Below are 19451 nucleotides of genomic sequence, written 5' to 3'. Positions count from 1 at the left end.
TTGAGAGTTCCTGAAATGTGCTATATTCTATGAACTATAAATAACTTGAAATCATGAGAGAAAATATTGAAGAAACAATAAAATATGTTTGTCTAAAATTCCAATTCATATTAGAATTCTAATTCAAATAATCTGCTGAAAATTCCAAGTTTTTTAATATGTTGTTTCCTTCAAATGATATCTTGATTATAAAATCATCAGCACCAAAGGGATATTGAACATAAGTGAACAAAACCTAACCTAAATAAAAATCTGTATAAGCAATTGCTCTCTCCTAAAATTATAAAGAGTGCCTCCATGTTCCTTTCATGGCCACAACCTAAGATAAAATGAATGCTTCTGAGAACTTTAAATTGTGTTGTTTTCACAACTGGATTAATTGCTAATTGAATACAGGCAGAACAGAATATGCAATTAATTAAGCTTTTGGAAAATATTTCAGGGATTAACTAGCATACAATAATTTAGCACTACACAATTGTGATAACCACTGTTAAAATTTTGTTTAGAATAGTATTCTAATTTATTTCATACTTTCATAGATAACATAATCACTATATATAGCATTCTAATATAACTAATACTTTGTTCCTCCCCTGCAAAGGGAACTATATTTGTGTTAATATATGATTTAACATATATGGTTTATGATATGAACTATATTATGGGGCCTTTCAGTTTATTTGCTTACTTATTTTCATTATTAACTACTGCAATGCTATGAACCCAGTGGGGAGATGGGAGTCCTCTTTGGTGTTCTTTGGAGGATCAGGGGATGTTTGCTGATATAATTAAGGCAGAATGAAGAGGAAATAAGGCAGAATGAAGAGTTTTATAACAAATAATTCCTGTCTCTGACTCTCATTTCTGTATAGGGCAAAAGAAACCATATGCAAATAGATTTCACCTAAAGTGAACATGGTAGGATAAAATCAAAGAAAAGAACAATTTTTTTGATCATTTTACAAAGGTTCAATCTTATATTAGTTGTTCTGGCTACACTCATACATTTGTTGTTCAGTAAGTATTTTCAAATTGAATTCTCAGATCAAACACTGTAAGTGGCATAGTAGAAAAAATGGGGAACAGGATAGTAAGCGTCATGCTTTTATGGAATATTTAGACATGGAGAGAGGGTTCTTATTTATTTATTTACTACTTATTTCTATGTGTTATGATGGAATATTTACAGGGTGATGTAAGCACATAAAAAGGGTACAAACAAAACTAATCTGATACAGTAACACTGACTGAGCAAGTCTATTAAGCCTATTGTTAAAAAAAAAAATGGAGCCTTTAGGGAAGTAAGTTTAATTGACATGGATAGAGCAGTTGCTCTTCTCATGATACCTCACTAGGGCCTCTCAGGAACAGAGGAAAGAGATGTAAAAAACACCTTTTGTGCAAAACAGCAGAGACCCTATTGCTACTCTTCCTTAGTTTGGAGAGAAGATTAAGATTATTAAGGCCTGCTCCCTACACTCAATTTAGGCACAATTGAAAATAATGGGAAATTCAGAAGGTTGTATTGGTAGGTTATAGGAACTTATGTCAAAGTACTAGAGCTTCAGCACTCAGAATCTTTAGAGATTTAGAGAACAAAAGTCAAGAAATAGGGTAGCAAAAGAGACACAGATGTATAGAACAGTCTTTTGGACTCAGTGGGAGAGGGAGAGGGTGGGATGATTTGGGGGAATGGTATTGAAATCTGTATAATATCATATAAGAAATGAATCGCCAGTCCAGGTTTGATACAGAATGCTTGGGGCTGGTGCACTGGGATGACACGGAGGGATGGTATGGGGAGGAAGGTGGGAGGGGGTTCAGGATGGTGAACACATGTACGCCCATGGCAGATTCATGTTGATGTGTGGCAGAACCAATACACTATTGTAAAGTAATTAGCCTCCAATTAAAATAAATATACTTAAATTAAATAAAAAAGAAACAGGGTAGAAAAGCTGTCAGCCTCAGTTTTATCCTAAGAAAGAAATTTTCTGCTAATCATTTTCCTGAAGGCATTTTTTACATATTTGTTCCTAAGGCTGTAAATTAAGGGATTTAACATAGGTATAATCAATGTATAGAACACAGAGGTCACTTTATCAATAGCCATTGAATGGACAGTGCCAGGGCACAAATAAATGAAGATCAGGGTACCATGGTAGATAGAGACCACGGTCAGATGGGAAGCACAAGTGGAGAATCCTTTTCTTCTTCCCTCTGCAGAACCTGTTTTAAGAATGGATGCTAAGATGAGGATATAAGAGAGGAGAACTATTAGAAGGCAGAGGGCTTCCACTAAACTAGCAAAGACCACCAGTACAATGTCATGGATGTAAGTGTCAGTGCAGGACAGAGAGAAGAGAGGGGAGGTGTCACAAAAGAAATGGTTAATTTCACTGGAGCAGAAAGACAGGTGAAATATATTTGTGGTGTGGACGATTGAGGTCATGGTGCCTCCCAGAAATGCTCCAATTGCAAGCTGGCAACAAATCCTCTTGGACATAATAATGGTGTAAAGCAGGGGTTACAGATGGCTATGTACTGGTCATAAGCCATGACAGTCAAGAGAAAAGACTCTGTGTCCTCCAAACAGCAGAAGAAATATAACTGTGCAGCACAGCCATTGTAAGAGATGGTCTTCTTATCAGAAATTAAGCCCACAAGTAACTTGGGGGCAATGACTGAAGAGTAGCAGGCATCTACGAAAGACAAGATGCGGAGAAAAAAGTACATAGGGGTGTGCAAAGGGGGACTGGCTGTGATTAATAAAATCATCCCAAGGTTGCCCATCAGGGTAACAGAGTAGATGGACAAAAACACAGCAAAAAGAGCACTCTGCAGTTCTGGGTGGTCACTGACTCCCAAGAGAAAGAACTGTGTCTTCACAGAGCTGTTCACCTGCATTCTCTGCAGGGTTTGTGGAGGTTGGAATTTTGACAGGGTACCGATGTTTATAATAACCTGAAGAGTCAGAGAAAAAATAAATATGAAAATGGCTAAAGTAATTAGAACATTAATTCTAAATCCACGGGCATCCTGGTAACCCCTAGGCATATGAACAGTAAGCACCGAAAATGTACGTATTTCCAGTTGAACTGATAACTTACCACTTCTATTTCTTAAAGCTATAATTTTCCATATTAAATGACACAGCATCAACCAGTGGGTGAACTCTAACCTCTGAACCTCTTACTTTCATTTACTCTCTCATCTTTCACCAATGTGAATGATCATGGTTAATCACATTGCATATAGCACCCTCTGAGTAACTCACTTCTGTTCCACTTTGCAGTATTTTTTTACTTGTACAACAAGTTAAAGTATTTCTATTTCAGTCAAAACCTTGCCTAGTTAGAGGAGTCAAAGTACTTTATCTCTCATGCATTGAGAAGCATTTTGCCTCTGAGGAAAAAAGGAACTTCTAAGAGTTGCTTGTAAAATAGAAAGAGAAAATATTCAGAATTAGTTACTGAATCAGTAACAGAATTAGTAACTGAATCCTAACTCTAATGCTCAGCGGTTACAATTCTTTAGTCAGGCCAAGTAATCACTAAGTTTAAGTTTCATCATCATTAGTATGAAAATGACAGTGCCTGTCTCATCAAATTATATGTTAAATGATTTTCTTCTACAGTTAAATATCTTTAGCATCTCATTGATTCACCGTTCTAAAGTTGGCAACATATTAATAGTAGGTAGTACATCCATTTTTTATTTTTTAGAGTATAAGCCAAGCTATGGAATCTAACTAGAGAAATTTTCATGCTTGGACAATTACTGAATTAATCCAGGCAATATAATGAGTATTCAGGACTATTTCAATGTTTAATGATAAATTGTAACAGATGTTTAAAAAGGGTCACCTACGCCCTTCTCTTAATGATGTCTGCATTCTCTTACCATTGCACTAGTCTACAGCTCTGTGAATTGTAAATAGCCCAGAGAAACACACATGATACTTGTTTATAGACAGGTACATTTTTTTCCAGAGACAACTGATTTGCTCTGTAGTGGAAAGGCCGTTTTGTATCTATTATCAGTTTATTTGTGAATTCCTGATTTATAATATTGTGATTCTTTGAATTATCTTTTGTAACATTTATAGCATCTTAATGAATGAAATAAGTAAAATCTTTTACATGTGCACATTTTATATAAGTACAAAGTTCATATGTACATATACAGTGAAAGTGAAAGTCGCTCAGTTATGTCTGACTCTTTGTGACCCCATGGACTATAAAATCCATGGAATTCTCCAGGCCAGAATACTGCAGTGGGTAGCCTTTCCCTTCTCCAGGGGATCTTCCCAACCCAGGGATTGAACCCAGATGTCCTGTATTATAGGTGGATTCTTTATCAGCTGAGCCACCAGGGAAGCCCATATATACATATATCTATATATAGACATACATATATATACATTTTATGTCATATATAATGTGTATATATATATATCATACATATATAATTCTTCCTTAACAACGCACATCACACACAGCTCCTACAAGTTCAGCATTTGCATAATGTCTGATTTGAATATATTTTCATTTTCATTTTATATACTCTATCTCAGATTATGATCTAACCACATTACCAAAATCTTATCCTCCTGTTTTTTCTCAATTTGTTCCAGATTTTTAATAAAACTGAATGTCTTTTGAAACTTTTTGTACATTTAGAATTAATAGGCATAATGCAACTATTTACCAAGCTATTCTTTGGGTATAGAAAATCAACTATGTATACAATTATGATTGCAGATTCTGGATTACTTAATGTCTATTTTTCTACATTTGTTCTGTTAGCTAAATTAACAGCTTCCCAGGTCACTTGAGTAGTAAAGAATCTGACTGCCAATGCAGGAGATGAAAGAGATAAATTAGAGTAAATGTGAAAATCTGGCATGGATACATTGCCATCTTATAATTTTCAAAGTGCTTTCTCATCTAACTTAATTCTCACAGCTCTTTAAAATATGTTGGCCACCTCTACTGAAGAGGAACTGATGATTTCAACCCAGTTAACAATCCAGGATTGCATAACTTTGCAATCAAAGAGTCAGGGCCAGAGTTTGGACATTCTGGATCACTGGGCACTCTTCAATAAATACGACCTCCCCAGAAATGGAAATGTTAGAGACAGTGGTACTTAAAAGATTAGCCTAACCAAGACAGTTATTCCCCAAAACTCAATGTGCTGAATTGGATATACGGATATTAGCTTAAAGCTAGCATAAATCTTGATTTAGAGTTTGTGCTCCAACAGGTTTACATCTTTTGACACAATATCGGAGAAGATGTGCTGTGGTGGTTGAACGCATGGATGATAAATCCCGTGTGTCTGGCTCTTTCACCTCATATTTGTATGACTTCAGCAAAATTTCAACAACTATATGATTTCATTTTCTGATATGTAAATTACATATTATAGTGACACTTGTCTACAGGGTAGACAATGATGAGGATTAAATGAGCTAATATGTGTATTTTCAATAGTGTTTTTCACACAGCGAATATTCAATGTGTGATGTGTGTGTGTTTAGTGTGTCCACCTCTTTGCAACCTCATGGATTGTAGCCCATGAAGCTCCTCTGTCCATGGAATTTTCCAGGCAATAATGCTGTCTTGGGTTGCCATTTCCTCCTCCAGGGGATTTTCCCAACCCAGGGATCAAACTCAAATTTCTTCTGCCCCCTGCATTGACAGGTGGATGCTATACCACTGTGCCACCTTGGAAGCTAATATTATTAAGCTATTGAGACAAGTTTGAACTTCTTGAGAAATTAATACATATTATTTTATTATCAATCAGGATTCCTTTTTCCTCTAAGCAAAGGGTTAAGCAAAGAAGGAAAGCATCACTGATCTACTAGTTAATTCATTGGAATTATACTTTTATGAAATACAGATGGCTTCCTCCTTAGAAAATATTAACTCTCCTTGAATGATAGTCCATCTGCTTTGCTCTGCAAACATAGAGACAAGATTGTCTATTGATTAAGGAGTGGAGCAATTGCCACTCTCTGAAGGCAAGAAAAAGATACAATTATATCTTTTCTGAGCTATTCTTTCTTTTGTAATAATGAAAAATGACTATTCAAAGGTGAAAGTGAAAGTGAAGTGGTGTCTGACTCTTTGAGACCTTATGGACCATAGCCTACCAAGGCTCCTCCGTCCATAGGATTCTCCAGGCAAGAGTACTGGAGTGGGTTGCCATTTTCTTCTCCAGGGGATCTTCCTGAACGAGGGATCAACTTGGGGTCTCCTGCATTGTAGGGGAAGACATCAAATAAAGAGACTCATCTTTAGGGACAATGTTTAAATAAGCTTGAGGCTTTGACCATGAGAAACACTTCTTTGCTGAGGTGTTTTTCTGCCAAACCTCATATTTCTATTCACAGATGTGCAGGACCTGAAGAGAACAATTTATATAGAGAACATTAAGTGTAATAATATTTCAAGTTTATTACACACTTCAAGTCTGAAAGAAAATTTCAAGATTCAAAAAAGAAATATAAAAGCTAAATAGAACAAATGGAAAGGGAAAATAATACAGGAAATAAAAAACAGACACCATTTAGGAGCCAACTACTATGTTTCTATGTACTTGGCAGGTGAGCATGAAAACAGGATTTTGGAAGAGTTTAGCAAAATCATCTATTCTTGCAGGATTTTCTCTTTATTGATACTAGTCACTACTTTTTTTTTTCCTACTCCCTTAAAAACATTCCTCTAACCCCACCCCATGGCACCCCACTCCAGTACTCTTGCCTTGAAAATCCCATGGATGGAGGAGCCTGGTGGGCTGCAGTCCATGGGGTCGCTAAGAGTCGGACACGACTGAGCGACTTCACTTTCACTTTTCACTTTCATGCATTGGAGAAGGAAATGGCAACCCACTCCAGTGTTCTTGCCTGGAGAATCTCAGGGATGGGGGAGCCCGGTGGGCTGCCGTCTATGGGGTCGCACAGAGTTGGACACGACTGAAGCAACTTAGCAGCAGCAACCCCACCCCAGTACTGTTACTTGGGTGTTGATAATTGATGGCATCAATGCAATACTGTAAGAGAAGATGGATAATATAATAAATAGATTGAGTCAGCCTTAATGGATATGTACATGCTTTAAAAAGAAATAATAGGTGATTAGAACAGTGTTAACATTTAGATTCTTAATCAGAGTCCAATATAGTGAGAATTGATTTAATATCATGTGTCAAATGTTTGGGGCTTTTTGCTGCTATTGTTTTTGTTAGATGCATCTTGATCATTTAAAACTTGTGTTACTCGGGGAATATTTATTATCAAACTATCAGTTTCTACATGTAGAATAAGTGACTATGAACTTAAAAGAACTTAAAATCCCATCAAGTTCTAATATCCTGGGATTAAGGTAAGATCACTATCTTTTTCATTCACCTTCTCTCTATACTGTGTCAGCAGTGGTTCATTTTTCACAGGAAAAGTCAATTTTGATACTTAAAAGAGAAAAATTGACCCACTGTAACATTTTTTAATTATCTGATTTGAATGGCCTTCTGTGTTTGTAGAAGAAATTTGTGCTTCCCTCAGGAAGACTGCTGTTCCCTAGGATAATTCAAGACCTTTTATATTTCTCTGAGGCTTTTGAGACTAGTTTTCTGATCTCACATCAGATCCCAGGAACACACACTGATACCCAATTCCCAGTGGGAATATGTACCTGCATAATTACAGTTCTACTGAGAAATTGTTTAAACACAAAATTAAGTGATGTCATATGTTTTTCTACACGTTAAGAATGTCTAAGGGAAACATATTATTATATTGTGGCTCACAAAATGGTATGTTATTATATGTAAAATTGTATTATATATTTGCTAACTAATTTTATTTAACCTGCTCAAAGCAATTTATCAAACAATTAACAGGCTATACTAGAATGGTGGAATAAACTGGTATAGCCTTAAATTGGTGCAGTGATGCTCAGGCCAAAGGTGTGACAGCATCTTTGAGGAGAAAGAGCAGGAAGAGAAAGACTTTGAGTTCAGAAGCTTCTGATGATTCAGTGACAGTGGACTCTCCCACAGGAGTGCTTTCTACCATATGTCAGGTCTGGGAAACCAAATGACAGATTTTGTGTTTCTTCTGAAAAAAAAAAAAAAAAAGAATAAGGGAGAAAGCATGTTTATATTAACTTCAGAAAATTATAGGCATCAAACACTGTCTTCTCTTTTTTTGGCTTTATTTTTATTTTTACTGAACACTCTTTAAAATGCAATCATCAAATAATTCAATATGTTCAATATCCCAGTGGATCCCACTGACTAAAATACTAAAATTCAATTATGAGCAGAAATCAATGTAATTCCACACTTTAATCTATCAATAAATCGAGCTGATGAATTCAATTAGATATTTTGTTGGACCTTGAAACATAATCAGTGATCTAATTTAGAGCCTGATGGAGATCGACTCTTTCTTTGGGAAATGTTGTAAGTCTGCCAAAGTAGGGTGACAGCTTTTATGATCCTATATAATCCAAGCTAATTGTTCTATTCAGTTATCAGTCACATAAATTTGCAGTAGGTTTGTACAATTCCCTTGTTGGGGAGTATGACCTATCTCTTTGAAAATAGTGGCTCATAAGGACAGTTACATTTTGAATTGTGCAGAATATACAAAAGAGAATTTCAATATATGCTGAAGATCATCATCATTTTTACCTATCAAATTAACAAAGGGATTTAATTAATTACAATAGTAGTGGTCAGTGTCAATAAGGACTGAGAAAGATGTAACTCTGGTATACATTTTTCTGGAAAGCCACTGGTAACATATTTCCCAAGTCTTAGCCTTGAAAACCATAAAAGCTATATGATCTTTAATGAGTTTTTTTTCTTGACAGTGAAAATGGGTCTCCCTGTCATGTCCAACTCTTTGTGACCCCATGGGCTGTAGCCTGCCAGGCTCCTCTGTACATGGAATTCTCCAGGCAAGAATATAGGAGTGGATAGCCATTCCTTTCTCCAGGAGATTTTCCCAACCCAGGGATCAAACTCAGGTCTCCCACATTGCAGGTGGACTTATTATTTGTTAGTTATTAAAAGAAATAATTTAATTACATTTTGATAAAATTGAGAAAATACTATTGCCAAAGCTACAATGTAACATTGTTTAGAATAGGGAAAGTTAACAGTAAAAAAATAGAACTTTTTAAAAAAAACTATGGGGTATCATATCTCGGGTAGAAAATTATGTTATTTAAAATTATGGTTTTGCATTTTAAAAAATATGCTTACTTAAAAAAATAAAGATATCAAATTGCACATGTAGTGTATATATGCAGATGTAAGTGAAGATGTATATGTAGAGATATGAATGCACAGAGATATCATATGTTATCACTCTCATTTGGCTCAACCCTAAAAAGATAACTCCTTTATCCATATTAAGAAAGGCAAGTAAAGACTTCCCCAAGGTCTCTCATGTACTACAGGGCAGTTTCTATGTGAGTAGGATCTACCATTCTGACATTTTCCTGAGGGAAAAAACAAATGAAAATCGAGCAATTTTATTCTCTGCCCTCCTTCCTAGCAGCAGGAGAATTATACATGCTTTCATATATACAGTAATGAGACTGAGTCAAGTACTGGAAATCTTGGTATCCAGTATACCTGGTATATTCTCCATGCATGCATGCCAAGTCATTCAGTCATGTCCGACTCTTTGAGACCCCATGGACTGTGGCCCGTCAGGCTCCTCTGTCCATGGGATTCTCCAGGCAAGAATCCTGGAGAGGGTTGCCATGCCATCCTCCAGGGGATCTTCCAGACCCTGCGATTGAACCCAAGTCTTTTACTTCTCTTGCACTGGCAGGTGGGTTCTTTACCACTAGTGCCACCTGGGAAGTGCATATTCTCCATACCTTGAACTAATTTCCTTAACATTGAAAATTCTCCAATTCTTTAAATTGAAAACATATCACTTTCAAACAACAAATCAAAGCAAAACAAAACAAATTGTAGCAACAGTAGCAACAAAAATTGAGTGATTTGCCTACTTCAGAGTTAAAACAGAAAAACCAACTTGGAAAATTTCTTTCCTTAAGTTTTAGACTAAAAAGAAGAAGCTGCTACTGCTACTGCTAAATCACCTCAGTCGTGTCCAACTCTGTGCGACCCCATAGAGGGCAGCCCACTAAGCTCCCCTGTCCCTCGGATTCTCCAGGCAAGAACACTGGAGTGGGTTGCAATTTCCTTCTCCAATCCATGAAAGTGAAAAGTGAAAGTAAAGTCGCTCAGTCGTGCCCAGCTCTTAGCGACCCCACGGACTGGAGCCTACCAGGCTCCTCCATCCATGGGATTTTCCAGGCAAGAGTACTGGAGTGGGGTGCCATTGCCTTCTCTGAAGAAGAAGCTAATCCATGATAAACCCATAGCTTCATCATTTTATGCCCTCTTTATTCTTAGTGATATTTCTTGTTCTAAAGTCTACTTTCTACTTTGTTTTATATCAATATATTCATGCATGAGATGCTTTCTGCCATTGTATATTTAACTCAATACATTATCATAATTGAGATTTCTTTAGAAGCAGTTTAAGTCACTCATTTTAGAGGCACATGAGTTTAAAAAATGAGTAACATCAATGTAAATTATACTCTACAGCAGCTATAGGGGTTACCAAAAATGAATTGAAATCTAAAGGTAAATGATAGAAGAGTATGGAATTTTACATCAGTATTTATTGAAGAGCATCAATGCCTGTAGTGTTGCCATATTAAATAATTCTCTTGATTATGCCACACACTAATTTTTAAATCACGATCAGAGGACTTAAGTAATATGTATTTCCATTTTTTCAGAATAAGAATAAAGGAATTATGTCTCTGAATTAATCAAAAAAATTAGTCATTCTTTGTCAAGATAGAGAAGAAACATGAAAATTTATGCTCTGAAAATGGATTATTTATTACTGATTTGAGTCAAGGTTAATATAACATTTCTGCTACTTTCCACTGATATTCTAGTTAATGTAAATATCAAGTAAGCAGTGATTTGTAGAAGAATATATTTTATTTATGAATATATAAAATAATGTTGGTTATCACTACATATCAAAATGTTAACCAGAAAAAAGTGATGTACATAATTCATCCTTGTAAGTTTGAAATCATATAAGCATTTGAAATTACCCCATTGAACTGTTTTCAAAGTTTTACTTCATCCTCATGAAAATAGAATTATTTCTCTTAATATTTTTCCCAAAAGATTTGGAATTTCATTCAGACACAAAGATTATAGAACAGAAAACAGATGCATAAGTAATTCTAGCAAAACTGATGAGGCAACAGATGAAAGAAAATATAAATATGATTGCTAATTTCAAATTAGATATATGTGCCTATGAGGGTGAAAGTGAAAGTTGCTCAGTCATGTCCAACTCTTTGGGCCCCATGGACCACAGTTCATGGAATTCTCCAGGCCAGAATACTGGAGTGAGTAGCCTTTCCCTTCTCCAGTGGATCTTCCCGATCCAGGAATCGAACCTGGGTTTCCTGCTTTGCAGGTGGATTCTTTACCAACTGAGCTATCAGGGAAGCCCCTAAATATCACATTGCTTAGAGGAAAATGTAATCCTCCCTGATATACACAACCATATAGATTAGATTATTTCAATGTTTAGATTATACTTAAAAATTAGAGCTATTTTAAAGCAATGTTCAAGTCCCAGGAAAGCTATTAGCTCCCAATTTTTACAGCAAATCTACTCAATTGTTTTATGGAGACTTTCTAGAGAGTCCTGTTAAGGAGAACTAAGATACAGGCTTGATCAAACTGCCATGTGAAGTAATAATATATATATAATGATTGGTAAGTGATGGGCAACACAAAACATACAATATGTGTAAAGTATCTACGTTTTTGTTCTCAGTATTTCAAGAAGCAAGCTAATTTTCTTAAGCCTCTTGTAAATTCTTTCATTCTCTATACTGAAACTTTCTTCCAAAATAAGTTAGAATTGTAGCTACAATGTATGCACAATTTCATTTCTTCAAGCACCTGGCAAGATACCTTGTAGGCATATGACATACAATAATAGCTTAAAATATGTTTGAATCATTGACTCTTGACCATTATGTTCTTTCAGTTCAGTTCATTTCAGTCGCTCAGTTGTTTCCGAAGTCATTAGCGACCCCATGAAACGCAGCACGCCAGGCCTCCCTGTCCATCACCAACTCCTGGAGTTTACTCAAACTCATGTCCATCGAGTTGGTGTTGCCATCCAGCTATCTCATCCTCTGTCGTCCCCTTCTCCTCCTGCCCCTAGTCCTTCCCAGCATCAGGGTCTTTTCCAATAAGTCAACTCTTCACATGAAGTGGCCTAAGTATTGGAGTTTCAGCTTCAGCATCAGTCCCTCCAATGAACACCCAGGACTGATCTCCTTTAGAATGGACTGGTTGGAACTCCTTGCAGTCCAAGGGACTCTCAGGAGTCTTCTCCAACACCACAGTTCAAAAGCATCAATTCTTTGGCGTTCAGCTTTCTTCACAGTCCAACTCTCACTTTCAAGTAAAACTTATGTCATTCTCTTTTATTTCTCTTTAAAAATCTGTCTATCCTTCAAGGCCAAGTAAAAGATGCATGATAGCCATAAATGATTTTGTACAGTCTCTTCCCACCAACTGTATTATGATATTAACTAACACCACTGGCTTGGGAGGTTCCTGAAAGTAAAACTATATCTTTCCCTGTCATCTATTCACTAAATTTAAAGTATAAAATTGGTCATTTATTTAAGACTACTCATTAGTCATCAGGAAAAAAGGAATAACAGAACTAGAGTTTACAGCACATGTACAATATGTTTGATATATTATCTATATTCTTTTGTTCTATATACCACTTTATGAACAAAATATTAAACTGGTTTTGTAGATAATGACTGAGTCAGGTCAATCCATCTTCTCTGACTTAGTCAGAACCAGGTATAGTCTCCTGATCTAAAATTCATATTTTTTCCATTGTTGTTTTTGTTTTTCAAATCTAAAGTTATTTGTTAAGTAAATTTTTGACATAATCCATTCAAAATCAGAAAAGTGTTCTTTAATAACTAAAGTAAATATTTAGCAGTTACATGCCTTCAATGTGAAAACAATTTTGTTTTCATTAGTTTGCTGACTGTGTCCTTGACATCCTTATTTCTCAGACTGTAGATCAGGGAATTCAGCATGGGGATGACCACCGTGTAAAACACAGACGCCACTTTGACTGTGTGCCTGGAGAGTGTGGAGCTGGGCACAGAGTAGAGGAAGAGGATGGTGCCGGGGAAGATGCTGATGGCGGTCAGGCGGGAGGCGCGGGTGGAGAAGGCCGACCACCAGTTAATTGCGTCTTCAAGGTGGTGACAACAATGAACACGCAAGACGTGAGAATGACGAGCAATGTGATCACCTCATTAAAGGTGGCAACAGTGAAAAGCAGCAGCTGGCTGAGATAAGAATCAGAATAAGAGAGGGAAATCAAGGAAGAAAGCTCACAGAAGTGATTGATTGTGTTGAAACCGTGAAAAGATAATTCGACAGCAGAACACATGAGAGTCAAGGAGCAAGCTACTCCCCATGCATATGACGTGACCACTAACATGGCACAGAGTCTCTGGGACATGACGACTGTGTAGAGCAGAGGGTTGCAAATAGCCACGAAGCCGTCATAGGCCATCACAGCAAACAGAATTAATTCAGTCACCACAAAGGTGCAAACGAGAAAGAACTGCACCATACATCCCCAAAATGAAATGCTCTGTCTTCTGCAAGTAGGTTCACCAGCGTCTTGGGAGCAATGATGGAAGAATAGCAGAAATCCACAAATGAGAGGTGGCTGAGAAAAAAGTACATGGGGGTGTGCAGTTTGGGGTTAACTTTGATGATGACCATCATCCCAAGGTTCCCTGCTATGCTGAAGTTGTAGATGGCCAGAAATACCAGGAAGAGGGGGCTTGCAGTTCTGGGTAGTCTGAGAACCCAAGAGGGCGAATGTGGCCCCAATGGTTATATTTCTCTTGGTCAGAGACATTCTTCCTGATGGATGGATCTGAACATCTGTCTTGCAAATAATATATTAGAAGAGTGACTGACACATCTATTTGCCATGAAGTGATGGGGCCAGATGCCATGATCTTCACTTTCTGAATGTTGAGCTTTAAGCCAACTGTTTCACTTTCCACTTTCACTTTCATCAAGAGGCTTTTTAGTTCCTCTTCACTTTCTGCCATAAGGGTAGTATCATCAGCATATCTGAGGGTATTGATATTTCTTCCAGCAATCTTGATTCCAGCTTGTGCTTCTCCCAGCCCAGCGTTTCTCATGATGTACTCTGCATATAAGTTAAATAAGCAGGGTGACAATACAGTACTTGGATGCAATCTCAAAAACAACAGAATGATCTCTGTTCATTTCCAAGGCAAACCATTCAATATCACAGTAATCCAAGTCTATGCCCCAACCAGTAATGCTGAAGAAGCTGAAGTTGAATGGTTCTGTGAAGACCTACAAGACCTTTTAGAACTAACACCCCCCAAAAGCTCAATATACATACAGTTTATATACCAGTTTTTATTCATCTATCTAATAAAAAAATAAATATAACTTATAATACGTGATAGTGAGAGAGAAAAGAATAAATAGTTCCAGGCCCCAAAGATTTCACTGAAACACACATAAAGGATCTTCCTAGTGCCAGTGAGTACCTACATGTTGTCAAAATGTAATCTCGGTATAATGTTGAGAGGTTAACAGTAATAACCATTGTTCAAACTTGAGGAAACTGAGAAATTGAGAAGTTTGTGTTACTTGTCAAATTAAAAAATAAGAGTCAAATTGCCTATCCCGGTTTTCATAAACTCCATTGTAGTGCTTTCTAACGTTAGTATAGACACACAGAGAGATGCTTCATTGAGCAAGTGAATTTAATGTAGAAATTTACATAAATCATAATGGAAGCACAAATAAAGTATCAGTGACACATATGAGCCAAGGTTGAAGGAAGAAATGAAGTTTAAACACATAAAGGAAGGATGAACAAAGGTCATTTCATCAAGACACAGAAAAGAAATGTACACAGAGGTTAGAAGTCCACCTATGAGTCACAGTAAGCATTTAATGCATATTTTTAAAGTAAGCCAGAAGAAAGTAATTGAAAGTGAGAAAAGAGGCAAAAGTCAGCAATGCTGCTCTTCATAACAATGGTTATTAAATAATTGCATACATAGAGGTACCTGATGGTCTATAGTCCATGGGGTCCCAAAAGATCCGAACCTAACTTAGTGACTAAACAACAACCAACCAATACATACACATATATAATATATTAATATATCTACATAATATGTAGGCATATACATTTATAAGCATACAGACATAGCTGGGAGATATTATAGGTTTGGTATATTTACTTTATTGTGATAAGGCAAATTAGGCTTCCCTGACGGCTCAGACAGTAAGGAGCCTGCCTGCAGTGCAGGAGACCCTGGTTCGATCCCTGGGTCAGGAAGATGCTCTGCAGAAGGAAACAGCTACCCACTCCAGTATTCTTGCCTGGAAAACCCCGTAGATGGAGGAGCCTGGCAGGCTACAGTCCATGGGGCCACAAAGAGTTGGACACGACTGAGCGATTTCACTTTCTCTTTCCAACAAGGCAAATATCATTAATAAAGCAGGTCAAACACATTTTCAGTGTGCATATGTCTAAGTATGTACACTGAAATATTATGTCTAAGAAATGTACATATATTGGGACTTCCCTAGTGGTCCAGTGGTTAAGAATCCACTGTCCTTTTCAGGGGACCTGTGCTTGATCCCTTGGGGGCAACTAAGATACCACATGCCACAGGGAACTAAACCCAAACACTGCAACTAGAGAAGTCCACATGCCACATAGAAGACCCAGCACAGCCAAATAAAATAAAATAATTTAAAAATTTTTTGCAAATCAATAAAAACTAAAAAATATACATATTCTAGTTGAAAAATACTTTAAAATGCTAACACCATCTAAACCTTCAGTGGGTTATAATCTTTTTCAATAGTAACATCAGAGATGGCAGATCACCATAACTTACACAGTAATGAAAAAGTTTAAAATATTGCCAGAATTACCAAAATATGACATGTGACAGAGATATGAGTGAGCAAATGTTGCTGGAAAAACAGTGCTAATAGACTTGCTTGATGCAGGGTTGCCACAAATCTTCAATCTGTAAAAATGCAGTATCTGCAAAGCACAATACTGTCAAGTGCAATAGACAATATACATCTATGTGCACACACACACACACACACACACACACACACACACATACATATGCTGCTGCTAAGTCGCTTCAGTCGTGTCCGACTCTGTGACCCCATAGACGGCAACCCACCAGGCTCCTCTGTCCCTAGGATTATCCAGGCAAGAATACTGGAGTGGGTTGCCATTTCCTTCTCCAATGCATGAAAGAGACACACATATACACATACATAAAGAGATGACCAATTATGTGTTAGGTATATTCCTAGGCTATTTTCACTTGACATGTAATTTAATTTCCCTAAACTTTCTGTAATGTAATTATTATCAATATTTCTATTATTCATATGTGATAATATATGAAACCCCTAAACCACTGGACACTGCAATGACAAAAACAAAAAATAATAAAGGAAGTAAGAACAAAACAATAAAGAGAATATATATATTTATATTTATATACACATATGGAATCTTATTCTCTGTAAAAACTGACAAAGGTGTGTTCCTTATTGTAAAATAGTAGGTGTTCAATTATGAAATGAATCGTAGTCCCCATAATGGATGTTAAAATACAATGTGATACTTAGTCCATTAAACTCATGAAAGTCTAAGAGAAAATTAAATTTGTGTGCCTTAACAGTCCAGTATACTGTCCAATTTAAAACATTTTATGTAGCATCAAAGCAAAGAAGTAGGCTGCACATTTTGCAATATTCTCAATCAATCCTAAACTTGTAAATTGAAAAGGCACAAAGAGAATTAAAAAGACTCACTCATAGCTATTCACATCTTGACTGCTCTTTTCACTCCAACACTGAAACGCATCATTACCCTTTCATCAGCCTCCAATCTCTAACCCTGAGTCCTGCTAGGAAAATATTCTCTAGGATAATATTTTGGAGCTTACCACTTTTCTGAGCACTTCTTTCACATCCTTGTTCCTCAGACTATAGACCAGGGGGTTCAGCATGGGGATCACTACAGTGCAGAACACTGTGGCCACTTTGTCAGTGCCCATGCTGTTGCCAGAGTGGGGCTGGCAATAAATGAAAAGGACTGTTCTGTGAAAGACGATGATGGCAGTGAGGTGGGAAGCACACGTGGAAAAGCTTTGCATCTTTTGTCTGCAGAGCGCATCCTCAGGATGATGATGAGAATAAACAAGTAGGACGTGAGGATGACCACAGTGGTGATAACCTCATTGAAAGTGGCCACAATGTATAGCACCAATCGATTCCCGGTGACATCAGAGAAAGCAAGACACAAGACAGCGGGAAGATCACAAAAGAAGTGGTTGATCACATTTGATCTGTAGGATGGGATCTGAAGAGCTAAACACAAGTGAGTAACAGAACATACAGTAGTACTGAGATAGCAACAAGACACCAACTCCATGCAGAGATTTCGGGACATGGTGACCATGTAGAGCAGTGGGTCACAGATGGCCACAAAGCAGTCATAGGCCATCACTGCCGGCAGAATGACCTCAGTTATCCCAAATGTGCAAAACAGGTAGAATTGCACAGTGCATTCCAGGAAGGAAATGGCTGTCTTCATTTAAGATGTTAGCTAGCATCTTCGGCATGACGATAGTGGAGTAAGAGAAATCCACAAAGGACAAGTGGCTGAGGAAAAAGTACATGGGGGTGTGCAGTCCAAAGCTGACCTGAATGAGAGCAATCATGCCCAGGTTTCCCCAAACTGCGACTCTATAGATGGAAAGAAACAGCAGGAAGAGGAAGACTCTGAGCTCAGGGGCATCTGAGAATCCAAGGAGGAAGTCTGTCACAGCAGTGCAGTTTTCCTTGTCCATGTCCTCCCTTTACCATGGTTGCAGAAAAATATTAATAGTTATTCTCCATGAGATCATCCCCAATTTAGTTTTGACTGTCTCCTAAAAGGGGAGAAGGCAATGGCAACCCACTCCAGTATTTTTGCCTGGAAAATCCCATGGATGGAGGAGCCTGGTAAGCTGCAGTCCATGGAGTCTCTAAGAGTTGGACATGACTGAGCAGCTTCACTTTCACTTTTCACTTTCATGCATTGGAGAAGGAAATGGCAACCCAGTCCAGTGTTCTTGCTGGAGAATCCCAGGGACCAGGGAGCCTGGTGGGCTGCCGTCTATGGGGTGGCACTGAGTCGGACATGACTGAAGTGACTTAGCAGCAGCAGAAGCATTCTCCTAAAAGAGACATGATGATATATAGGGTACATTTTATAACAAATAAATAAGGCATTGCTTTGGGGAAGTTTAGGAAAAGCTCAGAAATTGCATCACTCAAATACATCGAGTCCCTAGTTTACTTCACAGATCACAGGAAAGACTTGCATCCATATGAGCCTGTATGATTCCTTAAACTAGTTATATATAATTCAGAGCTTAGAACTGAATCATCAGAAAGATATCAAATATTATTTAATTATCCATTTTTTAAATTAAATTAATATATACACAGCACTATATAGAAGGGTTTCCCTGTTGGCTTATTTGGCAAAGAACCCGCCTGCAATGTGGGAGACCTGGGTTTGATCCCTAGGTTGCGAAGATCCTCTGGAGAAGGGAATGGCTACCCACTCCAGTGTTCTGGCCTGGAGAATTCCATGGACTGTATAGTCCAAGGGGTAGCAAAGAGTCGGACACTACTGAGCAAATTTCAGTCACTATATATAAAATAAATAACAATGACCTATTATACTGCAAAGGGGACAATATTCATATCTTATAATAATTTATAATGGAGAAGACTCTGAAAAAGAATATGATATATCTATATTTATACAGAATAGATACAGTTACATAGATATAGATATATCTGAATCATTTACTGTAGACCTGAAAGGAACACAGCATTGAAAATTAACTATAGGTCAATAAAATGGTTATTAAAAATATTCCAATACCTTTTTACTGACTTACTATTTAATCATTTCTCAAAGTATTAGGATTCAGTGGATAATTTTTTAGAAAATCTTTTATAATGAAATATATGAAGTATGCTTATTTAAGATTGCTAATTCACAAGTGTTCATTTATTTAAATATGGTTTAGCTGGGAAAGCAGATTTTATAATCTATATTAGTATATTTTCCTATAAAATTTGCATAGCGATTTTGTTAATTATGGCACACACTGTCTGTCATTCTTCAGGGAACTGATATTCAAAATCTGACA

At 37.1% G+C, this 19451-nt stretch overlaps 2 pseudogenes; both read right to left on the bottom strand.

The window, feature by feature from the left end:
* Nucleotides 1-12922: 12922 nt before the first annotated feature.
* LOC113881666 lies at nt 12923-14157 on the bottom strand (annotated as a pseudogene).
* A 2984-nt stretch (nt 14158-17141) lies between these two features.
* LOC113898326 lies at nt 17142-18248 on the bottom strand (annotated as a pseudogene).
* Between the last annotated feature and the right edge of the window lie 1203 nt (nt 18249-19451).

The sequence above is a fragment of the Bos indicus x Bos taurus genome, chromosome 1, assembly GCF_003369695.1.
Source record: "Bos indicus x Bos taurus breed Angus x Brahman F1 hybrid chromosome 1, Bos_hybrid_MaternalHap_v2.0, whole genome shotgun sequence".
Taxonomy (NCBI): Eukaryota; Metazoa; Chordata; class Mammalia; order Artiodactyla; family Bovidae; genus Bos; species Bos indicus x Bos taurus.
The sequence above is the reverse complement of the archived record's forward strand: the minus strand, read 5'-3'. Positions and strand labels throughout refer to the sequence as shown.